This window comes from Chenopodium quinoa, unplaced genomic scaffold (genome assembly GCF_001683475.1).
Source record: "Chenopodium quinoa cultivar QQ74 unplaced genomic scaffold, ASM168347v1, whole genome shotgun sequence".
Classification (NCBI taxonomy): domain Eukaryota; kingdom Viridiplantae; phylum Streptophyta; class Magnoliopsida; order Caryophyllales; family Amaranthaceae; genus Chenopodium; species Chenopodium quinoa.
The window spans coordinates 2066750-2087263 of record NW_018743204.1 but is presented as its reverse complement, the minus strand read 5'-3'; the positions used below and the strand labels follow the sequence as shown (position 1 = coordinate 2087263).

At 40.4% G+C, this 20514-nt stretch overlaps 1 long non-coding RNA gene across 1 annotated transcript; it reads right to left on the bottom strand.

Moving 5' to 3' along the window:
• Positions 1-7660: 7660 nt before the first annotated feature.
• LOC110733791 lies at positions 7661-8140 on the bottom strand. The gene is made up of 3 exons (XR_002513668.1): positions 8090-8140; positions 7943-7996; positions 7661-7843 (listed from the first exon to the last, which is right to left on the bottom strand). It is a non-coding gene; the product is annotated as an uncharacterized LOC110733791 (long non-coding RNA).
• Between the last annotated feature and the right edge of the window lie 12374 nt (positions 8141-20514).

Below are 20514 nucleotides of genomic sequence, written 5' to 3'. Positions count from 1 at the left end.
TCGGTTAAATTTTGTTTCACATAATTAGCAGTATATGTCATTGAGGTTGCATTGTCAAATGTCATAGACATGATTTTTTCTCTAAGGTTGTATTCATTTATAGCTTCCATTAAATGGTGAGCAATGTTACTACCGGTGTGGGGGTATTCCAACATTTTGAAATGGATTATTCGTTTTTGTAACAACCATTGTTCATCTACCCAATGGCAAGTCACACATAAATAGTGATATTTATAATCACTATTGTTTAGGGTAAAAAAAAAACCCTGTCCACGTGGCCCTATAGCATGCTGACACGTGTCAGTCTCAGAGAGGTCCTAAGGGAACTAATCCTCTACTGACACATGGCGCTTTAACCCTAGAAGGGGAACTGATCCCCTTCCACTATGAATAGAGGAAAATCCTCATTTATTACACATTCATAAATATCCACACAAAAACCGAGCAATATTAATTGCAGAATTCTCTCTGAATCAGAGAGAAAAACCTTTATATTCCGCACTTTTATACATCCGGAAACGTTCTAACTTGATCGTCGGAGGCGGAACTCCACCCAACTGGAGTTTTCGAGGTTTTGCAGGTACAGACGGTCGACGCACATTCTTGGAATTGTAACTCTCCCGAGGGACTCCAAAAACCCCGAAACATTTGGCGCCGTCTGTGGGGAGAGTACTTCCGAGATGGCATCCGAATCTGTACCGCCTGTTGAGGGAAAACAGCCTATGGCCGAGATTGAGGTCCACACGGACCAAGATAGTGGTGACGACTTCGAAATCGACACCTATGTGGCCCCAGACGGGTCATTCAGGACTAGACACACCCGTTCTAAGGAAATAAGGGAACGGGGCGAAAACAAAGCTGGCCCTAGCAGCCTAATCGTCAAGCCGGCTGGGCGATCCTGGGCGGCGGAGGGTGGTGCCCCCGTAACTAGAGACGAGCTCATGAAATTCATGACGAGTTTCAAAGGGGATATCAAGGACATAATAAAAAAGTCAACTGGCACCAACAAGGGTCAGTCGGCCAATAAGCCTTCTTCCTCTGGGAAGAAGCATATGAAAGATCGTGTGCCTACTCCTCACCCTAAACCAAAAGGGGCGGATGGGCCCAACCTATCTAGACTTCGTTTCCCTGAATCAGGGCAAAGGAAGGCCATCCAGCAAGTTCAGCCGGATGGGTCAAAAAAGACTTACTCAGATGCCCGGATGTTCATCCAGGAGAAGAGAAATCAACAATTGTCTAAGTCGGCCTCAACGTCGACTTACCTAGACAGTTTCCAGAACACTTCAATGAAGTATTCGGAAACAAAACGAGAGAGTCAGTCACGTGGCATGTCTGCACGTACTGGCCCTCAGATTATCCAGTCGGCTCCGTATATGCCCCAACAGCCATACATGTCGTATGGATCGCCATACATGCAGCCGGCCCTGTTTGGGGGTCAAGCGGCACAACAGGTCCAGCCCATGGAATGGCAGCTCCGGCTGCTAAACCTTGGGGAACAGCCGTCGGCGTTCTCCAGGGAGATAACCGAGGAGGCTCAGCCGGCCAAGGTTAAGAACGTGGTTGTTGGTACCTATGATGGTACCACAAACCCGGAAGACCACCTAATGGCTTACACCAACCTCATGTACTTACAAGGGTTGGATGATGCCGCCTGGTGCCGATGCTTCCCGGCAACATTGAAGGGCATAACCCAACGATGGTTTTGCAATCTGCTAGCCGAATGCATCAACAACTTCAAGACGCTAGCATACCTGTTCGCGTCCAACTTCTCCATAAACATCCCTGCCAAAAAGACAAGTCTCGACTTGGGGGCTATTCAGCAGGGAGATAAGGAAGGACTAAGGTCCTATGTCAGGCGGTTCAATCTGATGAGAATTCAGATCCAAGGACTGTTTGACGAAGTTGCCTATACAGACTTCTTCAAGGGTCTGAAGGACGGGTTGACCTTTAAGTTCGACCTGGTCAGAAAGAGGGTTGCTACCCTCCAAGAGGCATTGATGAAAGCCGAAGCCTACATATAGTCGATGGAGCTCGTGCCATCAAGCACTCGTCGGACCCTAAAAAGTCCGACAGAAAAGAGAGCCGGTATGCTCAGCCGGCTAAAAAAGAAGAGAGCAAGAAAAGAATAGAAGTCTGGGTGGCGGACCATTCTGGTCAGCCGTCCCAGAAGAAAAAGAGAGAGTTGAAGCCGTACGTCCCCAAGTACAAGTTCAACAAGGACTGCTCCTCCATCCTCATGGACATAAAAGACTGGTTGACCATTGAAAAACCGGCAGCAGTGAAAAGTCCGATCAAAAGTCGGGACAAGAGCAAGTACTGTCACTTCCATGAGGATATAGGCCATGACACTAATGGCTATTATAGCCTCAGGCGGCTACTGGACCGTCTGGCTAATGAGGGGGCTTTGAAGTCCTATATGCCGAAGTCTAAGGGTAACCTCAAAACAAACAATGGACAACCATCCAAGAAGCCGGCTATGAGCTCTGACACTGATGAAGAGCAGATCTTTACCATAGCAGGCTCTTCGCGGGAGGGGGTCCCACCATCTGGGGTACCAAGGATAACATCAAGAAGTTGGAAAACTTAGTGGATGAGGGCCAGGCGTCGAAAGACACCTTCCCTGAGGTCCTCATCTCTGAGAAAGATCGAGGCAAGGTCAGCCGGCCTCATGATGACCCTATTGTCATCGAATGCAAGGTTGCCAACCAACGAGTGGATCGGATCCTTATTGATACCGGGAGCTCGTCTGACCTTATAAGCATGCACAAGGCCTCTCACCCCTTAGTTGGCTTTAGGGGAGGGGTAGTGCATCCGGTGGGGAGGATTGACCTACCCATCCGGCTAGGAGAAAAGGGGGAGGGACGACACATTGTCGTCAAGTTCTTGGTGGTCGAGGAATTGACCGCCTATAATCTGATTTTGGAACGGAGAACAGAAGACGGCAATGGAGTGTTATCTCTCAGACGTCAAGCCTATGTAGCCGCAACCGGCCAAGGCGAGGAACCCAGACCTTGATGACTTCAAGGAAGCCGCGCCAACTCCCAAAGCAGCCGGCAAAAAGAGGAAGGCGAACCACCTGGTGGCCGTAAAAAAAGAGAAGCAATAGCAATCACTGATCGGGGAGCGGTCAGATGATCTCCATCCCCAGCCAGCTAGTGAAAATATTGACATTGTTCTAGATGACAGCTGTCCGGAACGAACCGTTAAAGTGGGGACGGTTGCTTTTGCCAAGTTGGGTGCAGATTTGCACCAACTGCTGAAAGAATTCAAAGACATTTTTTCCTTTGAAGTGGAAGAGATGCCAGGCGTCAGCCTGGATCTTACTGTCCACAAACTCGCCGTGGATCCCAAAAAGAAGTCGGTTAGGTAAAAAGAAAGGAACCACGGCGAGGAAAGATCTCAGGCTGTAGCCGCCGAGGTCAAGAAGCTGCTAGATGCCAGGTTCATTCGCCAATGTTACTACCCGGATTGGGTAGCAAACGTTGTCCTTGTAAAAAAGCCGAATGGCTCCTGGCGGATGTGTGTTGATTACACAGATCTGAACAAGGCATGTCCGAAGGATAGTTATCCACTTCCAAAGAATGGCAGTCTGGTCGACTCTACAGCCAGTCATGCCTTGATGAGCTTCATGGACGCCTATTCAGGCTTCCATCAGATACCCTTGTGGAAAAACGATCAAGAGAAGATGGCATTCGTCACTCATCAAGGGTTATTCTGTTATACGGTGATGACGTTTGGGCTGAAAAATGCACCTGCTATCTTTCAGCGGATGATTAATATGGTCTTCATTAATCAAATTGGGAGGAATGTAGAGGCGTACATTGATGACATGATAGTCAAATATAAGCTCCAGACGGATCACCTTGCTAACCTTCGAGAAACCTTCACCACCCTCAGGCGGCATAAGGTCATGCTTAATCCCAAAAAGTGTGTCTTTGGTGTTGAGTCTGGGAAGTTTCTCGGATTTTTGATTGATCAAAGGGGGATAGAGACCAACCCGGAAAAGGTACAGGCGGTAATTGACATGAAGTCACCCCGCACTGTCAAGGAAGTCCAAAAGCTTACCTGTTGTTTGGCGGCATTGAGAAGATTCCTCAGCCGGTCAGGCAACAAATGCCTCTACTTCTTCCAGTCAATAAAAAAGAAGACTAGATTCGAATGGGGGGAAAATGCTGAGGCGACATTCCAGAAATTGAAAGAGCATCTTCACTCATTGCCACGGCTGGTCAGCCCTCTAGCAGGAGAGGTTCTCTATATGTATTTGGTCGTCTCAGAGCATGCCCTCAGTGCCGTTCTCCTAGCTGAGAGAGACGACATCCAGCTCCCGGTCTATTTCATTAGCCATGTTCTTCGAAATGCTGAGCTGCGGTACCCCTTGGTTGAAAATTTTGGCCTCGCCCTGTTCATGGCTGTTAAGAAGTTGAAACCATACTTCTTGGCACATCTGGTGGTGGTCTACACAGACCAACCCCTCAAGCGGCCAATGACAACCTTGGAGTCATTCGGCAGAATGCTCAAGTGGGCTATTGAAATGCAAAGTCTGGAAATCACCTTCGAACCAAGAAAGGCAGTGACGGGTCAGGCGTTCGCCGACTTCACTGTGGAAATGACAAGGCCGGCTCAGCCGAACAATGTTGATCAGGTCTAGAAGGTATATGTAGACGGGAGCTCTACTATGAACGGTTGTGGTGCAGACGTAATTTGCAAGTCTCCGGAAGGGGACAAATATGAATATGCACTACGGTTCAAGTTCCAAGCCTCTAATAATGAGGCGGAATATGAGGCCCTGCTTGCCGGTATCCGCATGTGTAAGGCGGCAGGGGCAAGGAAAGTTGACGCCTGTTAGCCAATACCATGGTGACTACGAGGCCACCCATCCGGCTATGATCAAATATCTGCAGGCGGTCAAAGATGAGGCCGGGACACTTGACGAATTTCATCTAAGTCAAGTGCCCAAGTCAGAAAATAATTAGGCGGATGCACTGTCTAAGTTGGCATCATCCGCCACTTGTGATGCGCCCCAGGTCAGTCTTTTGGGAAGTCATGGAAAAAAGAAGCATTGAACATGATCCCATTGGAGTTCTTGACCAAAGCTCTACCTAGATTGATTCCATCCAGGCCTACTTGGTAGACGACACTTTGCCGGACGCCCCTTCAGAAGCGGCTGCGTTGAAAAAGCGAGCCTCAAGTTTTGAGATCTACAAGGGGAAACTCTTCAGGAAGGGTTACCTCCAACCACTGCTTAAATGTGTTACCCCTGAAAGGAGGAAAGAGGTTCTAGAGGATCTGCACTCGGGCTTTTGTGCATCACATATAGGTGGCAGAATTCTAGCAAAAGGGGCCAGGCGGCAAGGCTAATTTTGGCCAACTCTCGAGGCAGACGCCATGGAAATGGTGAAGAAGTGTGATAAGTGTCAGAGATTTGGCCGGCTCATACACTGTCCGGCTATTGATTTGACGGCTATCTACAACCCGGTTCCATTTGCAAAATGGGGCATGGACATCATGGGTCCATATACACCTACTACAAGCGAACAGAGGTATATCTTGGTGGTTGTAGATTACTTCACCAAATGGGTTGAGGTAGAGGCGGTCAAGGGCATTAAGACAAAGGATGTCATCTCTTTTATCTGGAGAAACATCATCACCCGGTTTGGGGTACCTATGTCTATGGTCTTTGACAATGGCCCTCAGTTTGAAACGCCTACCCTCAAGAGCTGGTTGGGAGATCAAGGGATCTCACATTGTTTTGCATCAGTCGGCCGTCCCCAAGCAAACGGCCAAGTTGAAACATTCAACAAGCTCATCTCAGACGGCATTAAGAAGAAAATTGAAAGGGCTGGCGGTCTATGGGCAGATGAGTTACCTCATGTCCTATGGGCCATCAGAACAATTGAAAAAGGGGCAACCGGTGAAACCCCGTTTCTCATGACATACGGCACTGAAGTCGTCCTGCCAATTGAACTTTATGAGCCAACGCTTCGAATCATGCTCTATGTTGAAGAGGCAAATTGGGAGGCCATGCGTCTAGCATTGGATGCACTCCCGAAGCGCAGGGACAATGCCGCCTTGTGTCATGAGATATACCGTCTGAGAATGACTAGGGCCTACAATAAAAGGGTACACAAACAGCCTTTAAAAGTGGGGGATTTTGTGTTACGAAAAATGGAGGCAACCGGTAGGGCTAATGAGCAAGGAAAGTTAACCCCTAATTGGGAAGGCCTCTACCGGATCTTTGAAGAAGTTAGAGGCGACACCTACCGCCTGGAAACTCCAGACGGCATGCAGCAAGCCAGAACCTGTAACGTTGATAACTTGAAAAAGTACTACTTCTAAGGACTTGTAAATTTTTGTAAATAGAGTATATTAATGAAAGAATGCTTTATTTCCATTGTCTTTTGTACAAAGTCCCATCTTTGCAATGCACAACCGGGCAATCGTCTGCTCTAAACTGAGTAGACGTTGGCTACGTATCAGACTTAGCTATTCATAAGGCTAATAGCCGGATATATTTTAAACCGCCTGCTCCAACATGAGCAAGTAACCGGCGACGCCCATTTGGGTGAATTCGTCGAAGAGAGCATCTCCCATTTAGGTGGTACATTGTTCTATAAATCATAACTCAACCGGCTTTAACCGACTGTCTAGGTTAAAGATAACTCATGGCCGTTTGAATGATCAATTGAAACCAAGATACAATCGGCCGTTGCTTCAAAGCAACGCAGACGGTAAGTTAAATTTTGGTCGAATGTAGCCGGTCTTTGCTCAAAAGCATCACAGTCGGTTACAAACTCGAATTACGCAAGGTCAAAACCTTAGCATTTAATCCATAACTTGGTTATGATACATTCGTTCGGCCTATGGCCGCCTGCTTATCAGCAAACGGCAATGACGGATACCCAAAGGGTAATCCGCAGCCAGTTAAAAGAATAATCTAGGTTGGCCCTAGCCGGCACCGTCTGCTAATCCCACTTAGAATAATTCTACTTCTTAAACAACGGTCAATGGCCGCCTATGTGTTTGTCCGGATGCTTGTATGGACGGCTGCCTGCTTAGAGTTGAATAATATTAAGCAAACAACCGTCTAAGGGCAGGTAGAGCCAATGCATCCGGCATACCACACGTATCGAATCAAATTGCAAAAAGAAAGATTTGTACGAGGAAAAACTACAAAAATTAAAGCAAATAATATCAAAGGCAAAACCGACTCAGTCGGCAAATATATTAAAAATAAGATTTTTAGCCGAACTTAGAAAGAGATACATCTTAAAATACACGGCTCGCAGGCTGGAAGAAGAAAGAAAGAAGGAAACAAATTAAGCTACTGTTGCTGATGCTGCGACGGCTAGCCCTGGCCGGAAGGAGGAGCCTATTGAGTTTGCTGGGCTTGAGCTTCGTTAGCCCCACCCGGCATTTGATCTTCTGTCTGATCCTCTTCCTCCTCGGCAATGCCGGCCCATTCTTCAAAGGGAGCCGGCTTCTCAGTTCCGAGAACCTGGGCATCGAACACCTCGGTGGCGTATCTGTACCTCAGGTCAAAGAAAGCCCAGTCGCTGTCCGGATGGGTCATAGTCCAGGCCATCTTCATGCGCTCTTCACAGTCGCGCTCTTTCTCGGCAATCAACCGGTTCTGTTCAGCCTCCAGCTTCCCCTTGTGGTCCGCCTGGGTCTGGGCCAGCTCATTCTTCAGCCGGTTGACCTCAGCCCGCAGCTAAGTGTTCTCCTTGTCAGCATCCCCCAAGGCTTTGACATCAGCTTGGAGGTTTTTGACTTGGAGTTCAAAGTCGGCTGCCTTCTTGTTAGCCGTATCAGCAGCAGCCGTGAGCTCCTTGATTAGCTCCTCCTGTTTCATCTCCAGGCTTTTAGTTTGGATTTCATATATTAGGGTGTTATATTGAGTAACATCAATAAGTTCGGCTGCTCTTCTCTAGGCATCCCTTACCTCCTCTTGCTTTTTCCGCAAGGGGACCTTCATTCCGTCTACCCTCAACATCACCTGCAAAGTCAGCCGGAAAGGGGGTTAGTTTTCAATTACGCTACAATCGGCAAATGAATAAAATTGCATAAAAGCACCCAACCGATGAATTACCTCTGCGAGCAGTGAGTTGATGCGGTCTATGTTGACCTGGTTTATACCCGGTACTGCCTCCTTCCCGGATCGGGTAAGGGTCCTCAGCATTCTCTTGGCGTAATTTTAGAGATCCGGCCAACGAGAAGAGGCATCTGCATCAATAGATTTATCGGTTAAGTACTGAGCATATGCGACACCTATATTCTGTCGGCTGCCTGAAGAATCCCCTGATTTGGTAGCTTGGGACTTGACTCGCATAGGCCCAAGCGGCCAGGGGGGATCAAAGGTGAGAGCAGTACCTTGATTTTCAGGCTGAGGGATCACTCCACCCCCGGCCGCATTGGAGCCGGATGCTACAGCAAGCACCCGGCTTGAGGGGATTTCAGGCTCCCTCGTCCTAATCTCAGCCGGCCCTGATCCTAAGCCAAGATCTTTCAGGCTTTTGCCTGCTGAAGTAGGCCTCTCAGGCGCAGGCGGCCTTCCTGTAAAGGCGGGGGCAGGCTGGGAGGGCTCCTCTCCCGGTCTCTTCACCATCTGCCTAAGGGAACGAGGAACATTCTTGCTCCCCGTCTGAAAAGGAAAACAGCACAGCCGGTTAATATCAAAAGTTAACTCCAAACCATGCAAACGGTAAAAGAGCTTAGCCGGCGCTTACCCCATCATCTTTAGCCGCCAGTTGGGCCCTCTTTTTCTCTAATTGATCCTTCTGTATCTCAGCAGCAGACTTAGCCGGTGTCTTTTCAGGAGGCACCATCTCTAATCATTTCTCTGCAAGGAAGAAAAATCAAAAGGTTAATATCCATTCAAGCATGATACAGACGACATAAAGTGCCGGTTAGCAATCAACATACGTCTGCTAAACATCGTGCTAAGGCCACAGGCGGAAAGGAACGCCTCGTCCTTCAGCTAGTCCAGATGAGGGACCCAATTTTTAGGGACAATGACTTTTATCCCATCATCCAAAGGCAAGGTGGTCTTTTTGAAAAGACCCGTCTCCATTATTTGATCCCAAGCTTCTTCCGGTAATTTAGGAAGGGCACACTTCATTCCGAGGAGAGACGGGTGTGTGTTGTAACGACGCAGCCGATGGTTTAGTTGTAGCGAGGGGGAAGAAATCATGTAAAACTTGCTCTTCCAGCTGCTCCACTTAGACGGCTTGTCAAGCGTCATCATAAATTCCGGGTGCATGGTCAATGTATTCCACACATTCCAGCCGCCTGGGGCACGGCTAAGGTAGTGCATATGTGCAAACGCCTTCCAGCTGGGCGTTATTTCTTGCATCTCGTAGGCGACGATAATCCTAGTATATTCACCCAAGAGTTGGGTGTTAGCTGTCAGACGCCAAGGTCGTAACCCCTTAGAATGGCCTTTATTGTATTATAGAGGGGGAACCGGAGGCCGTCTTTGAACGCCGCCTCATAGCAGCCAAAATAATCATTGGCATGGTCAAGGTCGTCGTCCCAGACGACGGATTCCTCAACAGGCGGTACAACAATCTCCCATCCCTTCCCAACCGGGCGCTTTTCCAAAAATGCGGGAAGGGTGGCATTTAGAGTGACCACATCCCGGGCGGACATGTGCGCCTCTATTGGTTTGTTGATAGAGGGCCACTTATATGCCTCCTCATCCTCTTGAGGGGCATCTGGTTCCATAGTTGACTCAGTAGAGTCTGATTGCTGGACGGTCTCTTCGCCGTCTGTACTCTCGGATTCATCCAAGATATCATTTCCGGGCGTGCTAGGTACGCCCGGCTGGTCATAAGGTACAATGTCATCCGGAACTTCTGCTGAGCCGTCTGACTGGTATTCAGGGTCTACAGCCGTCCGTCTCATCCGAGCCATTCTGTCCTGCACAAGAACAGAGACGGTCGGATTCGCAGAAATGTAAGGATGGTCCAAACACCCCCAGACGGCATCCCTAATCCTAGACTTAGCCGTATCCGGTGACCGGCTGACAACTGTCCTAGGCCGTGCCGTGTGTGTGTTGGGTGAGTCCATTATTCTTTACAAGCTATACAACCGGAAAAAGCGCAAAAAAGTTGCAAGGGGTAGAGACGGTACCTTGAAGTTGTAAAAAAATCAGAAAACAGTTGACTCCTTGAAGTCAGCAGCCGAAAATCCTTTTTGTTGCTTGATGATACCCCAAACGGTATTCCAGATGTACCTCTTTGGAGAGCAACTGAACCTCACTGAAGACCTAGACGTTTCTCTGGAAATTTGCTTGAAGATAATCCAGACGGTTGTGACCGGCTGTGGGTGTATTGGAAGCTAGGGAAAGTCAAAGGGTTCTCAGGCGGTTTGAAGGAAATTTTCTTGAAGATGCCCCAGATGGTTGTGATCGGCTGTGGGTATATTGAGAGCAAAGGGAAAAAACTTGACTATGGTCAGGCGGTATATGAGAGTTTTGAGCAAAGAACACTCAGACGGAAGCCGAATAAGTGAAGGAGGGGAAGTTTTTGCAAATAAGAGCAGCCAGTATCAGAGCTTTTCTCTCAAGAAGTTTTTTGAAAATTTGCGAAGTGTTGAAAATGAGGGAGAGGGTTTCTACTTATAGAAGAAGAACCCAGAAGGTGAACCGTCACCTCCCTATTCAAATTCGAAATTCGAATTCAAAAAAAAAAAAAAAAAAAGAGAGGGAAGGAGACGAAACGTCACCTTCCCAGAATGTGACACCTGTCACAGGTGCCACGTGGCAAGCCACGTCACACCAGTAAGGGGAAAATGTTTAGGGTAAAAATACCCTGTCCACGTGGCCTTATAGCATGCTGACACGTGGCGCTTTAACCAAAAAAGAGAACTGATCCCCTTCCACTATAAATAGAGGAAAATCCTCATTTATTACACATTCATAAATATCCACACAAAAACCGAGCAATATTAATTGCAGAATTCTCTCTTAATCAGAGAGAAAAACCTTTACATTCCGCACTTTTATACATCCGGAAACGTTCTAACTTAATCGTCGGAGTCGGAACTCCACCCAACTGGAGTTTCCATGGTTTTGCAGGTACAGACGGTCGACGCACATTCTTGAAATTGTAACTCTCCCGAGGGCCTCCAAAAACCCCAAAATAACTATCCCAAGAATCGGCAGTTAAAGACACTCTACAATTAAGTATACTCAATTCGTCTTGTAACCGCATTTTGTACTCTAGGAAGTTTTTCATGGCAGCGGAACGAACGGTTTTCCTAGAGATTCTTTTATGTTGGGGTTGTAATACTTTATTAATATAAGTGTTAAATGGATCACTTTCGGAGAAAAGAAAAAGTTGTTCGGCGTGTAGTATCATTTTCCCTAGTTCATCCCTATCCCTCTCATAGTTGTAGGTAAAGCCGTGTGGATGGGATTGGGAAATTTTTGGCTGGGTTGGATCACTAGCTGGTTGTGCACATGTTCTAAAGTGTCTACTTAAGTGTCCCGTCCCGAACTTGGATTCTGCCGAGTATATTTTACCACATGTTTTACATTTTGCTCTTGTTTGGGCTTTATTTAGCACAAATAATTCCATACATCACTTTTGCGGCTTTTGATATTTACCATGTCACTTTCGGTTAACCATTGCTCTTGTGTGTTTAGGAATTGGGTGTTTGTAGATTTGGGGATTTGTTGGTTAGTATAGAACCGGAGGCATTTAGGGTATCTTGTTGGCTACCTTGGCTAGTATAAAAAATTTGTGGGTCAAAGAAATTAGGTGGGAATTGATCGAATTGTGGAAATTGGTTTTGTGGAAATCCGGGCATATTCATATTATAGGGTTGAAAACCGGAAGTATTATCGTGCCTAAATTGTTCAAAGCCTAGGGGGACGTTACCGGGGTCATTGGTTGGAATGGACGGACTCGGAATTTGGGGGCTCATTAGATTAGGTGATTCCCTAAAACTATTACCACGGACAAATTGGGCTTTTTTAGAGGATGATCGGTTCATGTTTGGTGATGCCATAATTAACAAATTAACAATTTTAATAATAACTAATTAACAATAATAATAATTAATAACAACAATTTTAACAATAATAATAACAATACTAATAATTAATAACAACAATTATAACAATAATAATAACAATAATAATAATTAATAACAATAATTATAACAATAATAATAACAACAATAATAAATTAAAGATTAGTTTAGATCTTACAACCGTGTTTCAACGCTTTCCACTAATTACGATTACGAACTTTTAATTTTTTCGATATTAAGAGATAATAATTAGAGAATTTAAGAGAATTATTAAAGAATTTAAGAGATGAAGAGAATTATTAGATAATATAAGAGATTAAGAGAAGAGTTGTGATTTTGTGATTTGGAATGAAGAAGATGGAGCTATTTATAGAAATTTAGGGGAGGTAGCCGTTGGAAACAAGGAGGAAGAAGAACGTTGAGCAACGGTCATAAAGCAGCCTGGCACGCGGGCCAAGGGGCGGGCTCGTGTCGTGCCGTGCTGGAAAAGTTCAACTGTTTTCGTGGCACGGCCCACGGCACGCCAGGCGACCATCGTGCCAGGCCGGGCCAGCTGACGGGCTGTGTCGTGCCTCGTCGAACTTCGTGCCATGCCAGGCCGCCCGCAGGCCAACCCGGCCCGTGCCCACCTTTACTTGCATCACAGAAAGTTGGAAGCCAGAATGCTGAGAATAGAAGTGCAATAAAGATGCCGCAACATACCGGAAGCAAGCCTTTTCGACAAATAAAGTACGACATGGTAAGTGCTTGTTCATGCTTTGAATTTTGTACTTTTCTGGCCTATTTCATCGCTTAATGTCCTGTTATTGAGCTGATATAAATAGTTGCTGTGTAACTGACTATAAATGATGCGGATACAAGTTTTGAGAAGTTTTCTAGTGCTTAATAATTCTAGTTTTGACTTGATTTTATTTATACATGAGAAGTACTGCATTTAGTTAAAGGCACCTGTGCTGTGCATATGGCTGGAGCACAAACATCCAATGTTTCTATTATGTTAGAAAAGCAGAAGTTTGCTTGTTCAGATTCCATACAGGCAACCCAAGGTGGACATTTTGATCTATTATCAGCATATGAAGATGGATAACTGAGCTATCTTTCCCCTTCCCATAGGTTCGTTGATTTGATATTATTTAGAATGGCAACTGTAGATCTATCCAATGTTTCTGGTGGAGGAAATAATTTTGGTATTGGGTTTTGCAGCTGGAAAATGGTACCTGTTTGATAGGTTATCAATACTTTCAAATGTATTGCACCTATTTCTACATGAATGATACTTGTAGCTTTATAGTAGGACTGATGTGCTTTTTGTTTTTTTTCATTAAATATGCAAGTTTTTACAACTGAATGTGCATAATTTGATTTTCCAGCTGATAGGACGTAATGTGCTGTTTTTTTTTTTTTTTTTTTTTTTTTTTTTTTTTTTTTTTTTTTTTTTTACCTCGAAATCAAGTTAAAACAAGCTAAGCAAGTCAACAAAGAGCTATTGGGAAGGTTAGAATCTGTGGAAGCAGAGAACAAAACATTCTCTACACGTTTAAATGATGTTGAAGCAAAATTTGAGGAAAAATTTCAGGCCATGTTGGATGCTTTCAGTGATTAGTGAGGTAAAAAAGTTTTGTTCTCTTTTATTCTTTGTTCAACTATTTTTTTTTTGCACTGCATGCATGCTTGTTTACAAGGCCATACATAAAATACGGTTATCATCATTGATCAAGATGAATTGAAAGTAGTTTAGAAGGGATTAGATGGGGTTAATAACAGAGATATTGCTTGGATTAAGAAGAATAAAACAGAGGAAAATTCTGATGGCTTGAATGCGGAAGCTGAAGCATTGATGTTAAATTTTCTGTCCAGACACAGATTGTTTACAAGCTTTGAGTTTGTGTTGCTTTGTGGTGTACTGCAGATGGAATTATTCCTACCTGCTATCTTCTAATGATATCAATGCAAGTGATGGTTAGATTATACTACTACTGCATAGTTTTGTTGCTCAGTTTCCTGCACATTTTTGATAGAAAGAGCTTGGCTATAGTCCAAGAAGCTAAAAGTAAGGCTTAGAAGAAATGCTCATATGCTTGGAGGAGTCAGGCTATAAAAAATTCAAACTCCCTTGTAATTGTCAGCTTCTGTAATTGACTATTGATGTAAATTCAGCTATTGAAAAACTTTATGGTGTTAAATGTAATTGACTATATTTCTAAAATTTGATATGTTTTTGCTGGTTTTAAGAATATTGAAATATTAGAATCATTTACGAGTATTTTGTTAAAATTAATAGTTTGTGAAACATAAAGTTACGACGAGGGTTATCCCGTCATTATTGTTATTTGCGACGGGGATGTGCCCCGTCATGATTGGCAATAACGACAGGATTTTGTTCCGTCATGATTAGCAATGACGACGGGTTTTTGTCCCGTCACAATTGACATTTGCGACGGGACTATGACGGGAAGAGTCAAATACGACGGCCCTTTTTCATGACGGGATATCCTATCGTAATTGCTCTTTTGCGACGGGCTAATGACGGGATTTCCCGTCGTTATTAACACCTTTTCTCGTACTGCCTCTTTCAAGGGAGTTTTTTTGTTTAATAAATGGAGCAATTTTAGTGCGTGAGACAATAGATGAAATACATACAAATTTAAGAGATGGTATTGAGTTGTATGTGCATGAATGTTAGACATCTTAGACACTCAATATTTTACTCCGTAAAATAGAAAGAGACTATCCTTTGTTAGTTTTCATTTTTCAAAGTCGATGTAATGTAAATAAATACTCAAGATCAATTAAAGCTTTAGAAATAATTAATATTTCTACTTGTAGAATCTTATATGCTATTTTTAAGCCTACATATATTAGTAAATCTTCAATTTGTGCATGCACACTTCTAAATAACCTTATTAAAAATAGGAAAGATTGCTTAGTACTCTTTAAGTACAAAAAAAAAAAAAAAAATACAAAGGTCATAAAAAAATAACTTTGAAACTTGAATGATTCTTGGTTGTCGCCTTAAACCAATGCACAAGTAACATGAGTAATTAAGGCCATAATCGTGAGGATTAGTGGGTATAATGATTAAACATGGGTCATCCCCAAATCATAAGTCACCATATTTAAAGAAGCATAATTATGAATTAGTAATTTAAGATCCCTAAAAATTCTCTAATTAAAGAGTAAGGATGACCCTACTCTTGGACTCATGTCTCTCTATAATACTTCGTATGGAGGAAATTAAAAGATTTAACCATATTATTATAATGGTATTGTCTAATATCTTAGCACCTTTCTTTTTCAAAAACAAGGCTTATAACAAAGCAGGCTTTTTCTTCATTGGTGAAGATTATTGGGCCCCATGGATTTCGCCTTGCCCTCTCGTCCTTGGCATTTCAAAACCCTTTGGATTTAGGCTCTTGGTGTGAAATTGTTTGGTAAACTTCTCTAGCCATAATACGTATTTTTTTTTTTTTTTTTTTTTTTTTTTTTTTTTTGAGAGTTATAAGGACAAGTAATCAAAATCGTTCCCAAGATCTCTTGAAATCAGGAGGGAAGCTATATCCATTTGAGCTATCCCTCACTCTCATAATACGTAGTAGTATGAATGTATGATACAAATGCTTACGAAGTACTGTACTCCATGTTATCTTATGAGTGTACTTGAGATTAAATAGGTGTTTGGATCGGGATTCAGTGATTCACGATTTTTTCGCATCAGACTTTGATTTTGCTTGTTCGGTTTTTGTTGTGGTTTACAGTTCAGGACTTCAGGTCATGTTCATCTGAGACAATTACATAACAATCATGTCGGGTTATTGTTAATTTGAACAAAAGAAGTGTGAAATGATTAAAGTAAAGTGATTTTTTTGATGTAGTTTCTTTTTTTTTTTTTTTTTTTTTTTTGGTAAAGATGTACTTCATTTCTTATTTATTGTAAAATGACAATGTTTAGGTTTTTTTTTTTTAAAGAAAATGTCGATGTTGAGTTATTTAAGGAATGTCGTCTAATAAAGGAACTATGGAGTAGTTTTTTTTTTTTTTCTTTTATCATTTTACACAATTTTTTATATGTGGCATGAGTTACTTGTAGGGGGTTACCCGTTTGGTCAGGGGTTACTTATTCAGTGGGTTACTTATTTTGGAGTTACTCGTTTGGTCAAGAGTTACTTATTCAGGGATTTCTCGTTTGGTCAGGGGTAAATTATAAGGGTTACTTATTCAGGGGTTACTTATTAAAAGGTTATTCGGTCGGTCAGGGATTATTCTCACACAGAAAACGAGTTAGCCGACCGAGTAGATAACTCCTACAAATAAATAACCCCTACAAGTAACCCCTGAATAAGTAACACATACAAGTAACCCATGAATAAATAACCCTTACAAGTAATCTCTGCTACACGGTGTGGTATGGCCAACAACACAGAAAAGTTGCTAATCATTTTTATAGGAAATAAAACTTTCCATGAGGGTGCATCATCTTGATTTTATGCAAGTTTTTCAACTAACCACTCTACAATACACTTTTTTAAAATAAGATTGGCTTTCATTTTAATTTACATTAATCGAATAAGCAATAAGCGATGGATGTTCCTCAATGTAAGATTTAGGCCTTGTTCTTTTGAGATTCTGAGTAGAGCAGAGCAAGGATCAGCAGAGCATAGCAAAGCAGAGTAGATTTCAGCAGAGCAGATTTCATTATTATTATTATTATTATTGTTATTTTCATTGTTATTATTATTATTATTATTGTTATTTTCATTGTTATTATTATTATTATTATTAAATATTAACTATTATTATCATAAAATATTAATTATTATTATTATTAAATATTAATTATTATATTAAGTATTAATTATTATTATTATTATTATTATTATTATTATTATTATTACTAAATATTAAATATTATTATTTTATTAAATATTAATTATTATTAAATATTAATTATTATTATTATCATTATTAATTATTATTATTATTATTAAATATTAATTATTATTATTAAATATTAATTATTATTATTATGAAATATTTATTATTATATTTATTATTATTAATTTCATATTAATTATGATTAATTTAATATTAGTTATTATTATTATGAAATATTAATTATTATTATTATATATTAATTATTATTATTATTATTATTATTATTATTATTATTATTATGATTACTTCCTCCGTTCTAGTAATATTGCAACAACTGGACTTTTACGCTATTTATCATGCTTGTTTGACCACATATTATTATTTATACGTAAAATAAAATATAGTTATGTGGAGTCTTGTTAGATTTGTCTCGTAAAATACTTTCACAATATCAACTTTTTATAATTTTTACTCTTATATAATTATAGATATTTAGAATATAAATGTGCTTTGGGATGCATAATTTCATCCTTGTTGCAATATTTGTGGAACAAAGGAAGTATAAAATATTAATAATTATTATTAATTTAATTAATAATTACTATTATTATTAATTTAATATTAATTATTATTATTATCAATTTAATATTAATTATTATTATTAAATATTAATTATTGATATTATTAAATATTAATTATTAATTATTATTTTTAAGCAGAGCAGAGCAGAACAGATTTCAACAGAGCAGAGCAGAGCAGAACAACTCAAAAGAATAGGGTCTAACTTGACGATCATAGTTTTTATGAAGGAGATTATTATTTAATTCAATATGTTATATACTCCGTATTTGTTAAATTCGATTTTGTTTCATAGATGTCATTTGACTTTTTTTTTATATTTTATTAATGATTTAGTTTATTTATTTTTTAAAAAAAAGTTTAAATAGGGAGAGTTTCTTTCTTTTTTTTCATTGATATCAAGTATAAATGATCTAGTCTTGTTAAGTTTTTCTGCAACACTATATGAAGTAAATAAAGAAGTGTCATTCCAAACTTCAGCCCTTGAATTGATCAGATTATTAAGAAGTATTGATAATTCGATCATGAGAGACAAGGAAAAAGAGAATAGGGGTAAATGAAATATAGCAGTAAATAAAGGTGAGTTTCTTATGATCTAAAATAGGTAATAAATAATGAGATACTTTTTGGTCTGTACATAAACAATGACTGAATAATGAGGTACTTTGAAGAGTTCGTGAATAGGGGTGTTCATAAATCGGTCCGGACCTAAAAAATGGACCGGATCGACCCCAGATCGGACTAGATTGAATTAATCGGTCCGGTCTTTGGGTCTAGAAATTTATTTTTTCGGTCTGGTGCGGTCCAAAATCCTATAAAAATTGGTCTAAAACCGGACCGATTTTTTTGTTAAAAATTATACGTGAAATCTTAAATAATGGTTAAGACTATCCTTAATAAGCTTAGAAAACTTTAATTTTATGAGCTTTTTTGTACTAAACATACAAAAAAAGACGTTAAATATAGTTTTTGCTTTACTTTTTTCAACTTTTCCATAAAATTATTAAAAATTTAGTTTTTATTTAAAAAAAAAATTCTTAAATCGGTCCAAAGCGGTCCGGTCCGACTGTCTGAGGTTTGGACCAATTCTTTCGGTCCGGTCCGGGTTCGGCCCCAGCTTAATCGGTTCGGTCTTCGGTTCTTAAAATTCTAATTTTCGATGTCCGGTCCGGTCTTGGACCGATGAACAACCCTATTCGTGAAAACTTTGAAGGTTATATAATGAGATGTGTTGTACTTTGAAGGTGATAGATAACTAGGAGTCTAGGAGTGCATATAGGCGCATAGCACCTATTTATTAAGCATGTATATAGGAGGACATTTTAGGGTTTTCATTTTTCTTTTTTTTTTCATTTGATGTTTTTCTACAGTGGTACAATTATGTGTACTATTATGCATATATAATGTACCGTTAAAGTATAAGTTATCTTGATAGTACTTTTTGTTTACTATTATGCACGTAATGGTACTTTCTGCCGTCATATTTTCCCCCAAAATCCCTTCCACTTAGCAATTTGTGGCCTACTTTCACGTAACAAACTTTAACTTATTAATTTCAACAATGTCATCCTATATGTTGGCAAACATATAGCACCTATGCACTTATAGTTATTCAATAACTAGATACTCCGCATTTATTTGGAAAATGATACAAAAATGTTTGTCCTATAATTTAATTGGCAATTTAAAAAGGTCTAATTACTTCATAGTTAATTTAATAAGTAATTAAGTTGGCCAACTTCTAAGGGTCTACTTGTTCACAAATACTTATACGTGTGGTCAGCCATTATGGGGGTCACTTTGTTAGTGTTACAAGAGTTATTCGATCAGTGTTACATGGGTTATTCGGTCAGTATTATAAAGATTATTTTGTTCTTTTACAAGCGGTCACATGGTGTAACCAGGTGCACATATAACGCACTGCTACTTGTTTCATTTGTAAAAAACATTTTATTAATCTTATTTAAGAAAAAGTACAAGTTCAAAAAGGTTGTTTTTACATACAATTTCAATTATTAAATAATTAAAACAACATATGATGAACCAACACAAGTCTAAGTTTATTTCTAATAATAATAATCATAATGATACATTAACTATTATTTTTTCTAAAAAAAAAATGAGATGAGCTTTAAGTTAAAAAAAAAAAAAATATCGAATACGGAATAGTTGTTTAATTCAATAATTCCAATTTAACCCACCAAAATTTCACACCATTGTTCTACAACACTCATGCATTAGGAATTAAAATTGAAAAAGTTTGCTACCAAAAAAAAAAAAAGAAAAAAAAAAAAAAAAAGAAAATGCTTGAAATTGGTTAAAATTGATTTCTAATCCTGTGTGTACAACCCCACAACAAAGAAAGAAAAGGCATGTTTGGATGTCAAACATTAACTAATGTAAGCCCAACTTCCTTCCCCCACACATGACAACACCCGTGTCGCTTCGCCGCTCTCACGCCTTCTTTCCAATTATTTTAACCTTATTCAACACTCTACTCTTTATTGCCACACACTTCCTTTGCTTACATCTTTTTTACGAGTATGGTTTATAAATGTTTTTGTTTTTATAAAATAACTTGTATATTGACATTATAGTTGCTCCAATTGTTACGGCATCATGTAGTCGCACTAATGTATGCAGTGTTGCAGTGAGATGGAAGCGATTTTAAGCTAGGTGAAGGTGACCACCTTGCTTTACTTGGTTGGTCATTTGGGAGTAGTTGACTAGTGCTCCATGTTTCCTACTTGTTACTCGTATAACTTTAGGTCTAAAGTAATGTGAAGTTTCTTATTATATGCACTTGCTCAAGGGAGTATTCTTCTCGATAAAGAGTTTACGTAATCATGTGAGTAGTTAAATGTCAAGAAATCCATCAAAAGTTAAGCAACATTGATACATTTGATTGCATAATAGATAGACTTTATACCAAAAAGGAGAGGGAGATCGCAAGCCACTAAATTGTCTTGAGACAATAAGTTAGTAGTTTATACAAAATTATTCGGAGTAAACAGCTAATAAAATGAA